This window comes from Manihot esculenta, chromosome 5 (genome assembly GCF_001659605.2).
Source record: "Manihot esculenta cultivar AM560-2 chromosome 5, M.esculenta_v8, whole genome shotgun sequence".
NCBI classification, from domain to species: Eukaryota; Viridiplantae; Streptophyta; class Magnoliopsida; order Malpighiales; family Euphorbiaceae; genus Manihot; species Manihot esculenta.
In genome coordinates this window covers 19,447,397-19,465,668 of record NC_035165.2, presented here as the reverse complement: position 1 = coordinate 19,465,668, position 18,272 = coordinate 19,447,397, and positions in this window count along the sequence as shown.

Here is an 18,272-nt window from a genome sequence, read left to right as displayed (position 1 = left end):
AAATGAATTGCTTGGATCATGCAATGTGTCACCACAGTTACTATGTCAGTTCAAATCAATAGGTATAGATGTAGCTACTTTTCCCCTTCAAGAGAAATTAGACAATGTAACCCATTATCCCCATATCTCTTTTTGATTTATCCTGAAGGTTTCTCCCACATTATAAAATCATTTGATTTACAGGGCATCGAAGCAGCTAGACATAGTCCATCTGTTTCGCATTTACTATTTATTGACATTTCCATTCTCTTCTCCAAATCTTCAAAGATGGAGGCTAGGTTCATTCGAGAGTTGCTGGATAAGTACTTAAGGATTAGCTCATTGATCTTTAGTCCGAATACATCTACTCTTTGTAGACAGAGAATTGCTTCCATTATAGACATCCAAAGGATATATGTGTATAACAAATTCTTGGAGTTACCTTCCTCTATTCTGAGATCCAAAAGAGAGGCTTTTGATTATATCAAGGAAAGAATTTCAGTTAAATGTGTTGGTTGGAAAAAAAAATATTGTCAAAAGGTGGTAAGGAGATCCTTATCAAAGCTGTTACCTCGGCAATGCCTATCTACGCTTTGCTATGTTCTCGATTTCCAAAGTCCTTTTGTAACCAGATCAATCGGACAATATCCAATTTTCGGTGAGGACAAAAAGCTGATGAGAAGAAGCTTCATTGGATTGCTTGGTCAAAGATGTGCGAAGCAAAGGAATTGGGTGGCTTAGGCTTTAAGAATATGGAATGTTTTAATAAAGCCCTTCTTGCAAAGCAAAGTTGGTGTATACTCTCCCAGCCACAATCTCTCCTAGCTTGTGTACTGAAAGGCAAATATTTTCCATACAGCTCTTTCCTTCAAGCTAATCAAGGAAGCTGAGAATCCTGGGGGTGGCAAAGTTGTCCTTTGGGGACGAGAGCTCTTAGTTCATGGAATACGCTAGCATGTAGGGGATGGTCGAGCTATAATGTGCAAAGAAGACGAGTGGATACCTCGTATTTTCCCTACAAATGCCTACTACTAAACATGATCATCAATAGAATATTGTTTGAGTTTCTCAGCTAGTCTGCTCTACCTCTAATTCATGGACTATCTCGGTTCTTAAAGATAACTTTGATCAGGTTATCATTGAGCATATTTTGGCTATCCCTATCAGCCTATTCCGATCTAAGGAAAATTTGATTTGGCATTTTGAAAGATATGGGCATTATTCAGTTAAATCTGGATATAAATTGGCACATTCAATCCAAGCTAAAGCCTCTTCATCCATGAAAGGTAATCCGGGTCCGATGTCTATGAGACAAAACTCTCTTTTTTGGAAGAATTTTTTGAAAGTATCTCTAACTAGTAAAATTAAGATTTTTCTTTAGCTTCTCTTTCTTGAAAGACTCCCTTGTAATGAGCTCCTACATCAAAAGGTCAAAGGTATTTAATCTCTTTGTTCTTTCTGTGGTGAAAAAGAATCACTTATATATCTCTTTTTTCATTGTCCATGGGCTATAGTAGTGTGGCTTCACTCTCCTATGAGGTTATGATCCTCATTGTTGATAAATGTTGCTATGATGGATATATGGAAAGAGATCACAACTCCTTTATCCCAACACCTTGAGAGCACCTCGTTAATCGAGCATGCTGGTTTTATACTATGGTATATTTGAAAATGCTACAATGTCTCGATTTTTAATTGATAAAATTTCATCTTCTCGGAGATAATTGAGGCAGCTTTAAGGTATTTCTCTAATTTCATAGTAGTAAAAGATAAAGAAGAGCAACCTGTTTCTTAATTGATACCTCAATAGTTGTACTGGCAACCCCCACTAATTGATCATATCAAGCTAAATGTTGATGCAATAGTAAACAAGGTTGGAAATAAAGGAGTTGTAGTAGTTGTTTGCAGAGATCAAAATGGAAGAGTTATGGACTGGTGTTATAGCCTTAAACTTGCTACCTCAGATCTTTTGTTTCTTGAAAGTTTAGCTTGCAAAGAGGATTTGTTTTTTGTTAAGTTTAGAGGATTTTCACATATTTATGTTGAGGGAGATTCCTCCATTGTCATCGATGCTTGTAAGAGTACCCTAACTTCCTTAGTCATTAGTTATATAGTCTCAAATTCTCTCAATTTCGCTCAATCCTTTATATCTGTTTATTTTAATTTTGTTAGGAGATATTGTAATCAAGTTATTCATTCTTTAATAAAGTTGTTTTTAGCTGATGTCTCTTTCAAATGTAATGCATCTGCTCAATTTGAGTTTTTAATGAATTTTATATCTCCTTGAAGGCTCACATATGAAATCAGAAATCTTTTCTGTTAAAAAAAAAATTCCATATTTTTTGCTAACAATACAAGTAATAGGGACTGAAAAGTAAACCCATATAAATAAAAAACCACTATAAGTATCTTGTCTTCAAACCAAACAAACAACTAACATCTCAATCTTAATCGTAACCTTATTTCTCTATCACTCCCTAGATTTGTTGCTGCCAATTGGGAATATGGGTTTATTTTGTATGGAGATCTAGGATATAATGGGTTTATCTCCAATTTGATACATATCGGTTTTCTGGTTCAATTCCGGAGTATAAATCATTTGTCAATGGTTTGATGAATTAAATTTATATTTATCTTCTGAGTTGAATTTAATTATCTTTTACATTGTGAATACATATAAGTTAAAGATTTCGTATAGTTTTCTCTATTTGACACGTGTATGTATTTATTATAATAAAAAATTTATATTTAGTTTTCTCTACTAAATATATATACTTATTAAATAGAGAAAACTATACGAAATGATGAATGTGCCTTTTTAATTCTAGCAAAATATAACTGTTAAAATATTACATAATGATTGTTTATTAGCTCATCAATAATCTATAATATCTATAATTTATAATATATAAAAAATTAAAAATATGAAGGAAATAATCGAATCGCCAAAAATATCTCCAATAATTTAAAGAGTATAATAATAAAAATTAAATTTAATTGATTGTTAAAATTAATATAATTAATTTTTTTATAGTAAATTAATTTTAGAGCTCATTTAAATTTAAATTTAAAATTTTCACAATTCTATTTCTACTTAAATTCTATTTTTGTTATAATTTATAAGAAATATTTGAAATATTACTTTTAACTCACCGAAATGCATTTAAAAAATTTTATCCAATAATTATGATGGTCAAATATTTGTATGATAATTTAGGATTATTGTAATTAAAGACTAATCTCTATTTATTTTAATTAATAAAATGCTAATAAGCAATGAAAATCTAATAGAATTTTTAAAATTTATGATAATGTAAAGGATTAATATGTTATTTTTTTATAATTGAATATTAAGGATGTTATATATAAGGTTAATTAAGATGATTATATAATTAAATGTTACATAAAGTAGAACTCTATGTCAAATAAAGTTTATCAATATAATTTTCTTAAACACTTCTCGTGCTTCAAAACAATAAAAGATACAGTAATAATTTAAAGCTGTATTGGTTTTAAAAAATTTTAATTTTATAAATTTTTATATTTATAATCTAAATTTTTAAAATTCAAAACTTTCATTTGGTGTAATTGTAACAATTTTTTAAATTAATTTTAATAAGTTTTAAATTAACTTATACAATATATTATTTTTATCACATAAACAACTTAATTAACTGTATTTAAATCTTAATTAAAATTCTAAACTTCTAATTATATAATATTATATAATTAAAATACTTAATTTTTTTATAATTAAATAAAAATTTTAGATAATTATAGTTTAAGCTCTTAATCAATATTTAATTAGTAAAAGTAAGGATACATTGTGTATCATTATATTGGTTAAAATTAATTTAAAAAGTTGTTATAATTATAATAAATTTAAAAAATTTAAATTTTTTTATTTAAATTTAAAAATTTAGGTTATAAATATAAAAACACATAAAGTTAAGATTTATTTAAATTTGTTTGAATCAATACCCCTAATTAAAATGATTAAATTTAATAAGTTATTTTAAACTGTGTAATTTTTTTTTTTAAATGGGGATTGAGAAAGTAGGATTTGAGACTTCTCATAAATATTCAAATATACTTATCATCAAATTAAATCTGTAAGTATTATTTTTTTGTTAATAAATTATTTTTAAATACTAATATTGACCAATCTAAATTTGCTATTTTTAATTTTTTTTTTCTCAGTGCAAAATAAATTATTTTTGTATTAAGGTCCAATAAATTACCTATAAAGGTCTTTATCCGATTAAAAGTAAATTAAATCGATAAAATTAATAAAGAGGACAAACTGAACACAAATAATCAAATCAATCAAACCAAATAAAAATGCAACAAAAAATAAAGTCATGGATACATGGTCGGCACCCTAACTGATCATGCCACTGCTACACCAATATTTCCATGGACACTTCACCATGGAGGTTGCTGGTTTTAGAAATGAACGGGTTCCAGAAATGAGCAGAGAAAATAATCAGCAAATACATAGTTAGGCAGGAAAAAAAAAAAAAAAAAAAAAAAAAACTAAAATAAGGCCATCAAAAATTAAAGACGATCGTCCAATCATCAAAAGAGAAGAGTACGGAAGAGTTACTTTTGATTTCACATGTCAAACACTCTAAATTTAACATTTCCATATTTTAAATGTACTATTTTTTGTAAAGTATAGTTTAGTACCTTTTTCGGTGATTTATTGTTGAAAGTAATAAATTTAATATTGATAAATATTTTCCTCTTCCTGGTCCATGATAGATCTGGTTTTCCTCTGGGTCCTTTCTTGTTGGGCTCCCTGATGGGTCTCTTCATGTTCTACCTGGTGAAAGGACCTGTAAATAAGAAAGAATGGTCAGGGGCCTACCGGGTGTGCCCCGGCAGAGGCCCTCCGACGCTCAAGTCAGATTTTATGGCTCAGAGTAGTATATTTAGGTAAGGGTTACAGTAAGAATAAAAATGGTGTCCAGGAAGGAGAAGGAAGAAGAAGAGAGAAAAACCCCCCTTTGCGTGGCCTTTACCGTGATATATATATTTGTCTCTCTGCCACAATGCTAGCTGTCTTCTGTCGCCTAGCTCCGTATGTACGGATGTGTCAGGCGCCTGCTCCATGCGTAACGGCCATTAATTCTCCTCTGATACGTATGATTCTCCTCTGATACGCATGCGGAAGGACCTACCCGCGGGGCATCTTGGTCATTTTCCCCTTTCCGGGCTGGATTGAATGGTAGGGCTGAAGTTGAGCCTGGCGAGGGCCTGATTACTGGGCCGAGAGGTTTGGGCCGGTTTGATTGAGGAGTCTAGGCGGAGTCCGGCCCTGTGACTGAGCGGGCTGGACCTGGCTCTCGAGGGGAATATTGAAGCCTTCGGATCATGGACTGTTTTCATGGGCTTGGCCTTTATACCGGGGTGAAGAAATCCAGCGATCATCAATTGCCCCTTTATCTCCTCAGCAGTTATTCCATGACTGGTGAGGGGATAAATCTTTAAACTCTATTCATGACCGTGTGGTCTGAGAACTGCTCCTGTCGAAAGTACCATTTCTTTGCCTTTTTATTATTTTTGTCTCTTTACTTTGATGTTTGAATGTATGGCGTTATGGGAATGTGTGTTCGATGACAAATGATATTTCACCTCGGCATGTACCTCATCATTATTTTCTACTCACACTGTCTTCTGGTTTTGTCAACTTTACTTATTTGTTGGATCAGGCCGGCTCTACTGGGTCTTGAATTGCAGGGGTCGGACTATCTGTTTTTGGATTTGACCGTCTTGCCTTCTTGATTCTTTATCTGAGCGTTTGGACTCTTGTGTATGTTTTTTGCCCCCGAGTATTTATGGGCTGTCTGCTCTCGAGCCTTTTGCGGGCTCTTTGTTGCCCGGACCTCTCTCTAGGTCAGCTGAATTGGTTTAGTGTGAGCGGTCAATTCTTGAGTTCGGTGCCTCTTATGATTGCCCCTGATTCTCTGTTTGGCTTTGTATTTTGGTATGCAGTTTGCTTAGGAATCGCCTTGCCTTAATTCGGTCTGTCTTATCGGGTTTACCAGTACTGCGCTCGTTTTCTTGAGATCGGCGTGATGCTTTGGTACTTTTGGCTGTTGTGTGAGATTAAAGTCTCTCTACCTGATGACTTGAGCTCCTTTGGGAGGTCGGAGTTTAACTTTTCATTTATGGTCCCGTGCCCCAATCTTTTATGTGAGATCGGAAGAGTTGTTTTTGCTTGTAGCACCGGATGATCTTGGGGGTTCCGGCCATTTTCGCTCCGGGAGATCTTTGAGATCTTCGCCGGTATTCTACCTCAGTGAGATCTTCTGCCTCATTGAGGTCTTCTGCCACTTTGAGGTCTTCTGCCTCTTTGAGGTCTTCTGCCTTATTGAGGTCTTCTGCCTCTTTGAGGTCTTCTGCCTTATTGAGGTCTTCTGCCTCTTTGAGGTCTTCTGCCTCTTTGAGGTCTTCTACCTCATTGAGGTCTTCTGCCTCTTTTGAGGTCTTTGGGAATCCTGGTCTTTGTTGCTCCGGGAGATCTTGGAGATCTTCGCCGGCTATTTTTGTTTTGTTTTCTCGAGAGTTCTAAGGGATCTCGGTCTTCTTTATTTTCCTGGGAGTTCTAGGGGATCCCGGTCTTGTTTGGTTACCCGGGAGTTCTTAGGGGATCCCGGTCTTGTTTGGTTACCCGGGAGTTCTTAGGGGATCCCGGTCTTATTTGGTTACCCGGGAGTTCTTAGGGGATCCCGGTCTTGTTTGTTTACCCGGGAGTTCTTAGGGGATCCCGGAGTCTTCTTTGGTTACCCGGGAGTTCTTAGGGGATCCCGGTCTTGTTTGGTTACCCGGGAGTTCTTAGGGGATCCCGATCTTGTTTGGTTACCCGGGAGTTCTTAGGGGATCCCGGTCTTGTTTGGTTACCCGGGAGTTCTTAGGGGATCTCGGTCTTGTTTGTTTACCCGGGAGTTCTTAGGGGATCCCGGAGTCTTCTTTGGTTACCCGGGAGTTCTTAGGGGATCCCGGTCTTGTTTGGTTACCCGGGAGTTCTTAGGGGATCCCGGAGTCTTCTTTGTAATTCGGGCTCTATGGCCTTACTGTCGCTTCGTCATCTCAGCTGGTTTTGTGCCTAACTGAGGTCTTGTTTATTTTTCTGAATTTTTCTGCAAAATAAGAGTTTGCACAGAGCGTATATAACGAGAATGCTTGTTGTTAATTCAATAATATTCATCAATAAATAGTATGTTGCCCAAGACATTTTAACTCTATATTTCCGTTTTCAATTTATAAAATACTATTCTCGAACATGTAAAATATTGTGAACAGTGTAAGTATTACTTGCACTTTATAATTCTGCGATCAATAATAACTGCAAAATGATAAATGAAAGCTGTATAAAAGACTCTTGATCTTGAGGTTTGTCTGGTGGTAATGATGATTAATAATCAATTGCTTGCAGTAGTTGTGGATCATGCATAAGCTAATAAATCATTTATGATGGCATCGTTGTAATATTTGTAAAGGATTTGGGTACTTACCTCTCAGTGATCAAGAGCTAAGTCGACCACTTTGGCATGGGTTGTGTGGGCGCGTCACTTTGCTCCAATCCCATCAAACTCAATCTTGAAAGATTGATATTTTTGGTATTTGGCCGACCTGCTCGATCGGTTGTTGTGCTCCACTAAATCCAAATTCGAGATTTGCAACCGTCTTCAAGCTGGCCAACAGGGCCGAGCTCCTTTCAGTCTTGCTACTCCTACCGGCCGGCCGACCCTTTCTCTCCAACTCATTTAATGAAGGGACAGACGGGATAAACGGAACGGGGAAGAAGGAGACTTGTCTGACTCACTTGAACCTCCACATTCCTTGTTATTTCTTCTTCTTCTTCTGGCCAATCACATACTTATAAAGCAAGCAATTGCCCTTAATAAAATCATTTAGGAAACAATTCGGGCAGGTCGGTGGAGGTTTGTGGAACGGCGGTCCCACCAACTCTTTCACTTTCTCGGGATTCTGAGGCATTAAAATATTAATGGCATCATCCACACTCAGCTGAAACAACCCTTTCTCTGTGTCCTTCTTCCCCAAGCACACTCCTGCGCATCCATAAGAGCCCTGACGCACTGGGCCTGAAACGCGTTGGTCCTCTCAGGTCGGGTCATGTAGGAATTGCCGAAAAATTGGAGGTCTGGGACATAGACATTGAACTTGGACTTCAATTGAGGGACGAAATAATTGAATCGCAACATTGCATTGACTCCGAAGCCGTGTATTAAAAGCAGTGTAGGCTTGGAGCGGACGTGAGTTTTGGGAACCCAGCAGTGCATGACGATGCCATCGCCGAGCTCTGTGCCATCGCCGAGCTTGATTTCTTCATCCTTGGGAGGCGCGTGTTATTGGAATATTCAAAAAGCAATTGTGACCCACAATCAACTTTTGTAATCCCACATCGTGATTCGCAAAACAATTCCTGGGAGGCCAAATTTTAATCAGTTGACCTTTCCCGTATTCCCATAACCGTAAGGCAACTGTACAATCAAATAGAAACCCAAATCAATAACGCAAATCTTAGGCCACGTGATCATCCCAGAAGACGTGTCCGCTCAAAGCCCAAACCAGAAACCAATGCCTTTACAAGTGGACCTTAGCTTAGCTAAGAAATCCCTGGACGTCGTCTGGCACAAAAGCTCATTGGAGGGGCCACCTGCTAGTTCTTGGCAAGGAAATATGAAGAAAATGTGCGGGTGAGCAATGAAAGAGTGGCGGTGATCATCACAGGACAGACGTTGAACTGAATAATGGCGAACTTCTCGGCCTTGAGGTACCAAACACCGAATAGGTCAAATTCGAAGGACTTGGCCCCATGGAGCGCTGGTGACACTGGCCACTTCAAGATCGATGGCGACGACATCGGCAACACCGACATCGTTCAGTTTTGCGCCGACCTACATGGTCGCGTTGCTGCATGGTCGCACCGACCTCACTGGTTGGAGCTCGACCAGACCCGTGACTTCCTCCTCAGGTCGGCGCGTCTTTGGCAGCTCGAGCTCCTTTCAGTTCTGCTACTCCGACCAGCGAAATCATTGACCTCCTGTATTACGCGAACCACAGCCGAGAGCGGCAACTGGACGCGACTATCATTTTTGTCCGACCTGAAATGTGAACCCGATCTCAAACACCGCTCCGACCTCGATCACATCCAAGCTCGCGCACGGGTCCTGAACGAGTGTGGTCGTCGAATTTGCCGATGACAGAGCCACCTTTGTGCTTCGCCAGCTTTCCACAAACACGGCTCTGAGCTCGATCACAATTCTGAGCTCGAGCACGGATCCGACTTGAACGAGCAATCTATCACTGTGGTCGTCGGATTTGCCGAGCTCCTTCCTGTCTTGCTATTCTGACCCACTAACTTGCTGATTCAAATCATGAGGGCAGTCTGGCCATCCGACTAGGAATGCGGGATCATCCTCCAACATAGCTTTGACCCCAAGCTTACATCTATCTGACTTCACGATTTCACTCTCAAGCTTGGGTCCGTCAACTATTAAGCATGAGCTGATTTATTCATGTGGTTCAATGCCCAGTCGGGTTCGGGATGTTTATTGGGAATCTCTTGTTGGTTTGTTGAAGTCGTTCTTTCCCATTTCGCTTTTCCGACTTGCCTGAGCTTTTCCTCCGACCTGTTGAGCGTGGTCTGCTGGAGCCTTCCCACTCAAAAGTTGATTATCTGGTGGTGGTGTCTGCTTTAATTCTTGAAGGTTGTGGTTTCTTCCCTTGCAGACGTGGTGTCAGCTCCATCATGCCTTCATATCTGGTCCAATTCGGTATCGCGACGACCTCACTTGTTGGAGCTTGACCAGACCAGCGACTTCTTCATCAGGTCGGCGCGCCTTTAGCACCATCATGTCTGTCTATCTGGTCTATTTCCACATCACCCCGACCTCATTTGTCGGGTCTTGACCAGACCAGCAGCTTCCTCCTCAGGTCGGCGCGTCTTTGGCAGCTCGAGCTCTTTCCACTCCTGCTATTTCTACATATATATATATATATATATATATATATATATATATTATTTTATTTATTTATTTATTTTTTTATTATTATTATTTTTTTTAACTTGGAATCTTACAGCCAACCTGCCCATCTAACCCTTACAATATATATATACGGCCGACCTCACAATTTCAACAAATATGTATATTATGCATCCTTTCTTCTTTTTACAGAAAAAATTAAAATTTATACTTACAGGCAAGCACTTCGATCTGAAGTTTCATCTCGTCAGATCTCAAAGAAAAAGTTAGTAGTAATAATATTTAATAAATGTTAAAATAAACAACGAGGGTAGGAAAATGAAGATTAAGAGACTGTCAAGATATTCTTAAACCAGCTGGGTCTTTCTTTTCAGCTGGGTTACTGTAAATCTCCAGCTTTCTTTTTCGTATAAGCTTTCATACCTCCATGTGGATCTCAATGGGTGGATTTAGGAACTCCGGTGACGAAAAGGTCCCCTTCGTTCCCACAGACGGCGCCATTTGATAAATATTTTCCTCTTCCTGGTCCATGATAGATCTGGTTTTCCTCTGGGTCCTTTCTTGTTGGGCTCCCTGATGGGTCTCTCCATGTTCTACCTGGTGAAAGGACCTGTAAATAAGAAAGAATGGTCAGGGGCCTACCGGGTGTGCCCCGGCAGAGGCCCTCCGACGCTCAAGTCAGATTTTATGGCTCAGAGTAGTATATTTAGGCAAGGGTTACAGTAAGAATAAAAATGGTGTCCAGGAAGGAGAAGGAAGAAGAAGAGAGAAAAACCCTCCTTTGCGTGGCCTTTACCGTGATATATATATCTGTCTCTCTGCCACAATGCTAGCTGTCTTCTGTCGCCTAGCTCCGTATGTACGGATGTGTCAGGCGCCTGCTCCATGCGTAACGGCCATTAATTCTCCTCTGATACGTATGATTCTCCTCTGATACGCATGCGGAAGGACCTACCCGCGGGGCATCTTGGTCATTTTCCCCTTTCCGGGCTGGATTGAATGGTAGGGCTGAAGTTGAGCCTGGCGAGGGCCTGATTACTGGGCCGAGAGGTTTGGGCCGGTTTGATTGAGGAGTCTAGGCGGATTCCGGCCCTGTGACTGAGCGGGCTGGACCTGGCTCTCGAGGGGAATATTGAAGCCTTCGGATCATGGACTGTTTTCATGGGCCTGGCCTTTATACCGGGGTGAAGAAATCCAGCGATCATCAAATATTATTCTCTAATTTATAGAATTATTTTAATATATATTATTAAAATAATTATAAGCAATAAAAAATAATAATATCTAAAAATATAGAATCTAACATTATTAAATATTAACAAACTAAAGACATAAATAATTAACAAATGAAAATTAATTTTCATTAATTAACAAATATGCTAATATAATATTATATTATATTAATAAAATATTAAAATTAATATATTGTAATAATATAAATATTATATATAAAAATTTAAATGAGGAATACAAGTAACTTGCAACAAATGTTATATAAACTAGTAACTATAAATACGGCAAATCTTAGGCACCAAATTAGCCAATTTCAAAAACTCAAATCACGGGAATGGAGTGCTAACAGTAGCAAAATTACCACCAAATAATAACACCCAGCTTAGGGATGATAGTGGATCCGGTATCTAATTTGATTAAATTCTAATACCATGAGTTTGACCAGTATACAATCAGGTTTAAAATTGTTTAAATTTAAAAATTAATATCCATAGTGGATACTGAGTTTATTTTTATATATAAAATATTAATTATTTAAATATGTTTATATAAATAATTAATTTAATATAAAATAAAAAAATATAAAAAAAATATGTTTTATTGATTTTGTAAATTAATTTATATTGAGTAATTCCTATAATTTAATTAACAATTATATTTTGTTTGCGTCGTGAGCTTTTTCTTTTTTGACGGCATTTGAAAATTGTCATTATTTGCAAATAGAGTGATATTACGAGATACTATTTTGATACAAATTAAATTATAGATTTTGAAGTAAAAATAAGTGAAACCACTTAATATCTTTTTATAATTTTTTCTAAAATATATATTTTTTAATAATATTTGATATAATCATGAGCTGTTACCATATAGTAGGTTCATGTGACAAAAATCTGATAAGTGAGTAACATAATACCATCCGAGAAAAGTAAGATCTGAACACTTTAACACTCGGTTCATCATCAAAACTCGCCATCCCTGAATAGGTCGAGTTTCGGCACAAAGTTGTCGTTATTAGGCACAGTCCAACTTAATCCCATTACGCCTATAATCATGGGATTACCAATTTATTAGCTGGCGATATCCCGTATCAAGCAACCAGCCATATCATCATCGGATTATCAGAAAATGCTATATTTATCTTCACATTCTTATAGAGGCAAAGTGCGCTATTCTCTTACACTACTCATATCTTAAGCAATTAATTATATTCGCCTTATTCTCCAGTATACTAACTTGAGCGTCGGAGTGGTTGCCGAGAGCACCCACCACCTCACGTTCTCTTTCTTGCAGATCTAACTAATCACAATACAACTATATTTTTTGGCCACATCATTTAGTTTTATTGTCAGAATAATCCATTGAATCCTTTCTGTTCATTTCGTTTACGACCGGTCTCCTACTCTTTTTATGAAAAATAAATTTCTCTTCTCTATCTCTTGAAATGGTCGGAGTTATACATGTTATTGCAGGAGGACCTGACAAAGATAAAACGAAAAATAAGCACGTAGCAGAAGATATCCTATCAGTTAAACAAGAACCATGGGCCAAGCACGAGGTAAAGTTCAGTCTGCAGACAACACGATTGGATTCTTTCAAAACGACCCGTTGATCGTCAAAATCCTCCTAAATAGGTAAGAAGTAAGGTGATTATCGGTGGATATAGATAGTTCTATTAACCTCCTCATTTTAAATGTTTTTAACAAGTTAGGCTTGGATAAAAATAGTATTCTCAGAGTTTCCTATCCATTAGTAGGATTTAGAGATAAGACCGTGGCAATAATGGGCACCATCAACCTCCTCCTAATGTTGGGTGATGAAAAGTATAGGCAATAATTGTATGCAGAGTTTACGGTAGTAGATATCCCATTTACGTACAATGTGATGCTCGGTCGCCCAGTTCTAAACTGTCATGGTATTGTTATTAACATAGGTGCTCTATATCTTAAGCTACTAGCACTAAGGGAATAGCCATGATCCGAGGCAATTCGAGGCTGGGCCAAAGAATATTATGGACACCTAGCAAAAAGCCTCAGGAAAGCAACAATGCCCATCGACTTGCTAGAGAATCTGAAATCTCACATAAAGCCAGGGTCAGCAGACCCGATAGAGGAGGTCCAGCTAGGTAAGAAATAAAAGGTACAGTTCAGTATTGTGTTAACTGGTGAAATAAAGACTCATTTAATAGAGTTGCTAAAGAGCCGAGTAACTACTTTTACTTGGTCTCCAAAAGATGTAACAGGAGTAGATCCAGCTCTCATTGCTCATAAGTTGTCTGTTGACAAAGACACCAAACCGATCCAACAAAAGAAAAGAAGGTTCACACCAAAGAGATAACAAGTGATCAAAAAAGAAGTTGACAAGCTATTGAGTGCAGGGCTAATAAAGTGTAACACCCTTTACCCTATCAAGGTGTAGATAGAGTAAGGATTGTTACAAACTATACTTTCTTAGATGTTTCAAAACTAAATCATTTTCTTTATGTATAATTACCAAGTTATTAGGTAGTTCATGTAAATTTCATAAAGTGAGTAAAGTAAATGTGAGATTTTAAACAAAAATTTTGGCAGAGTTTCCTCTGTTTTATCATCATCTCAATCTGTAGTACATATGAAAAATATATTTATAATTATCAACTATCATTTGATGTCTTACTATTCTTTAATTTGACATACATTTCATAACAATATCATCCCTTATTTTTCCATAAATATCATCACATGCAAATGTTTAACTTTTTTTTCTTTATCCATACATGATTACATTATTTTAGTTTACATAACCTTTATAACCCACTCTATTTAATATATACATGCCAAAATATAACTGTACAAGGACTCAGAGACTCAAACAACCAGTTATGGTATAGGTCTCGATGTCTGATGTTGATCTCTGGTGACCTCCGTAGTGATTACTTTATTTGCAATCTGTATGAGGTAAAAACCAGCACGCTGAGCTAATGCTCAATGGGTGATTATAAACAAATAATGAAATGGAGAAAGCATATATATGTATATAGATAATTAAGTAAACAATTACAAGCAGGTAAAGTATAGTTAACATGATACGAAGCATACTTATCAAATTTCTTGGTATAAGATAGGAGTGTCATATGTATCATTATGCACGCCAAGAATTTCCTTCAAATTCAATAAAACATTTTTTTTACCAATATTGCACATTTTATATTCATAACAAATCATCATAGCTTAATGCATGCAACAGATGCAAACATATTAACATTTATTGATAATTTCACAAAAATCGAGCATCAATCTTAATTAGGTTCTTAGCCCTTATAAATACATAGTAGGCTCGACTAGGTAGATAAGGAGTTATAATAGTGGGCACATGGTGCTAAATGGTAGGCTCAAAGGTCATAATTGTGATAGTAGGACTCTGTGGCCATGCTTATGAGGTACCTTATATGTAACCTCAAATATAGATCATGTATTAGTAGCAGTACTGCAGACTCTATATGTTTATATGGCATGCCATACCAAGCTAACCTCGACTCCTATTAAGTTTATCAGGGCCAAGTATTATTAATTCAATGAATCAATTTGTTCACCGTAAAGGCACGTCATTTGAAACTATTTGAAATCATTTCCAAAATACATATATCATATGCCAAGATTAACAAGATGAGAAACTCATGGCAAATAATACAAAAATTTGTCGACTTAACATTCAATTAGTGTGCAACTTAATTCACTTCTTGCATTTCATACCACTAACAAGTAGAGAATGGTAAGTTTTACTTAAATCATCATGCACAAATAGATTCTATTATCAAGCAAGCACATGCAAAAATCAACTACGACAAGTAAGCACATGCGTAATTCTTACCAATTAAGCAAGCATGTTAAATTTTATGCATTCCAATTCAAGAGGGCTGCATTCTTCCATATTTTGCATCAAATTTTCAAGTACTTTAAAGTTACAATTTGACTTAAGTTTCTTCATAACAAATGTGTATTTATGTCTTATCTTTCCAACAAGGTAGAAATCATATAAATCTGATTACGCTAGCTTAAGTTATGAATTTTTCTTTACAAGATGCTCAATAAGGTCATACTCAGTCCATTATTGGTACTTATTTTTAGTATCACAAATTATATCAGATGCATGCATTTTCATACAAATTCAATACAATCTGTTCTGGATGCTCTATCACTGTAACCAATTTAGATTTACTTGAAATTTACATCATCTTATCTACAGATTCAGAATTTGGTTGATTCATGAAAGTTTCAGGTCTTTGTCTCAACTTTCATTTGATATGTTTTAGGCCTAATTTTAATAATTATACAATGAGTTATGAAGCTGCTAACACATGGTACCCTATTAAAACCTATCTTACTAGGTTTGCACTTTTAACTCCCATGTTAAATTTTTTTACTTTAAACCTTTTAAACACTATTCCAGCATTCATATTACATATTTATACAATCAAAATAATATTTTCAGCAAGCAAAATCAATCCCTAATTTCACATGTTCATGAGAAAATCAAAGAAAAAATAGAAAATCATATAAACACTAAACCTTTCTTGAGTTTCTCTTTCTTTTCCACTTCTATACTCTAGCTATCTCTTTTCCCTTTGATGTTTCTTCACCTAGATCAATTTATATCTTAGGGAAGGATTTAATAAATTGAAAACTAAAGCTTTATAATTCAAATTCATTCATAAAGAAATGAGAAGATGCTATTTCCTACACATTTCGAAGCTCACCTTTGATTTTCAAGCTTAGTGCATATGGAACCCTAAACTTTTCCTTCTTCAATTCTTTCAATATATGGCTATTTCTTTAACTCTTGATCTTAAGGTGAATTTTGATTAAAGGAAGAAGTTGATCTGATGAGAGATTGGCTTAGATTTGATGGAAGAAAGAAAAAATAAGATTTTAATTTTCAATGGCATAAGTTTCAGCCATAAGGATGGTGGAAGAAGACAAGGTTTTTTTTTTTTTTTCATTTGTTTTGTCATTTCTTTCATGCTTAGTTAGGTGACACATGGAAGGTTTAGGTGAAGAGGTGGAAAAATGAAGGACTAAAATTGAATTTTGCCTTTAAACTTTCTATATTCACACTTTAACCTACTAAACTCTTTACCATATTTCAATTTAGTTTCAAAACTTTCAATATTCATAGATTGAACTACTAAATTATGCTTTAGCCTTTAGAAATCCATTTCACTTAGGTAAGCATGTCGGATTTTAACAAGCACCTCAAGCGAGCATGTCGGGAATCTCTAAGCACCTCTCGAAAATGACTCATTTTCGACTTGCTAATCACACTGTCTACTTTATTTCTAGATATGTCTGTTTCTTTGTTTGAGTTTTCTATGGTTCATTTATTAGCAGTTTAGAATTATGCTAGCACCTCCCCTAACTAGCTAGGGGTAAGCTAGCACCTCCTTTAATGCCACTTACTCTAATAATGAAATAGTCTAATTCATACCTAGTTGTAATACCCAGCTAGACTCCGGTATCGGAATTCCTACCGTCCAGTGGAATCTCGGATGTCGGAAACCTCTAGAAGGGTAAAATCATGTTTTAATAAAATGTTTTAATGTATTTTAAGGTTTTAAGTAAGAAAGAAATTGAGTTTTAAATGAAAAAGACCATGGAGGAAAATCCAGGTTCGGTCGCCGAACCTCATGTTCGGCCGCTGAGCCTCATGTTCGACTGCCAAACTTGCATGAGTTTTGGAGGCACTTTAGGCTTCCGAAGGTGGCCTGGCCAGCCCCTATAAGAAGCCCCATGGCCGAAAATGGGCGAGTTTCTTCCCCATTTTCGGCCAGAGGTGAGTCCATTCCCTCCCGTGGTTGATTTTGATGATTTTTCCTCAAATCTTTCAAGTGTTAACAAGCGTTTACTTGATTTTTGAAAATTTGTGAGCTTAGAACAAGTTTTTGGAGTTTGGAGGCACAAGGAGCTAGATCTCTCCCACCTTCGAGTTGGATCGCCTCTCCTCTCGATCTTCAAGAGGTAAGAGTAGATCCTCACCTCTTTTCATGTTTTGACTAAGTTTCTTGAAGGTTCATGGGGTAGAAATGCATGATTAGGTTAGTTGTTTAGAGTTAAGACTTATGTGCTTTTATGGTTAATGTATGTTGTATAAGTATGTTTGATGTATTTGTGTTGGGGTTTAGGTTAGTTTGAGACCCCTATAAGCTTATGTATGTGTATATGCATGTTTTGGAAGTGTTGGATTTGAGTTGAAAGGTTTGGGAGGCAAATGTGCATAGGATGGCTGAGTTCTGCCACTTTGGAAGAACTCAGGTTCGGCAGCCGAAGGAACTTTCGGCCGCCGAACCTGCCTGTGGAGGCAAACTTTTGGCTGCCGAACCCTGCCCCCGAAAGTGGACTTTCAGCTCTGGAAAGGAGTTTCGGCCGCCGAAGGTGCCGACGAACATGCACGAGTTTCGGATCTGGAAGGAACCTTCGGCCGCCGAAAGTGCCGCCGAAGGTGCATGACTTTCGGCTCTAGAGGGACTTTCGGCCGCCTGTAACGACCCGAAAATTGGACCTCTACCGGCGCTAGGATCCAGATCGGCTTAAGGCCACCGGGACCCGTAGCAAGCCAAACATACATCCTGTGAACCTGTTTAATCTCATACATGATCAACAACATACATAAAAATTTTGGACTTTTCCTTACATTCATTCCTTCTTTCATTCATTCATCAAACTCAACCTATGCATGCACTATATATAATCATAATCATCAACTGTAATACCCGGCTAGAGTCCGGCGTCGGAAGTCCTGTAGTCCGGTGGGATTTCTGATGTCGGAATCATCTGGAAGGGTACGGATGATGTTTTCCTATGTTTTGAAAGCGTTTTCATGTTTTAAAGTGTGTAAAGAAGTAAGGTTTTGCAAGGAAAGCACCAAGGCAGAAAAGCCAAGGTTCGGCCGCCGAAAGTGACTTCGGCCGCCGAACGTGCATGGCATTCGGGTTCTCATTCGGCCGCCGTAGTTGGTCTGGCCAGCCAACTATAAAAGGCCCTAGGTCGGTCAAATGGATAAGATTGTCTT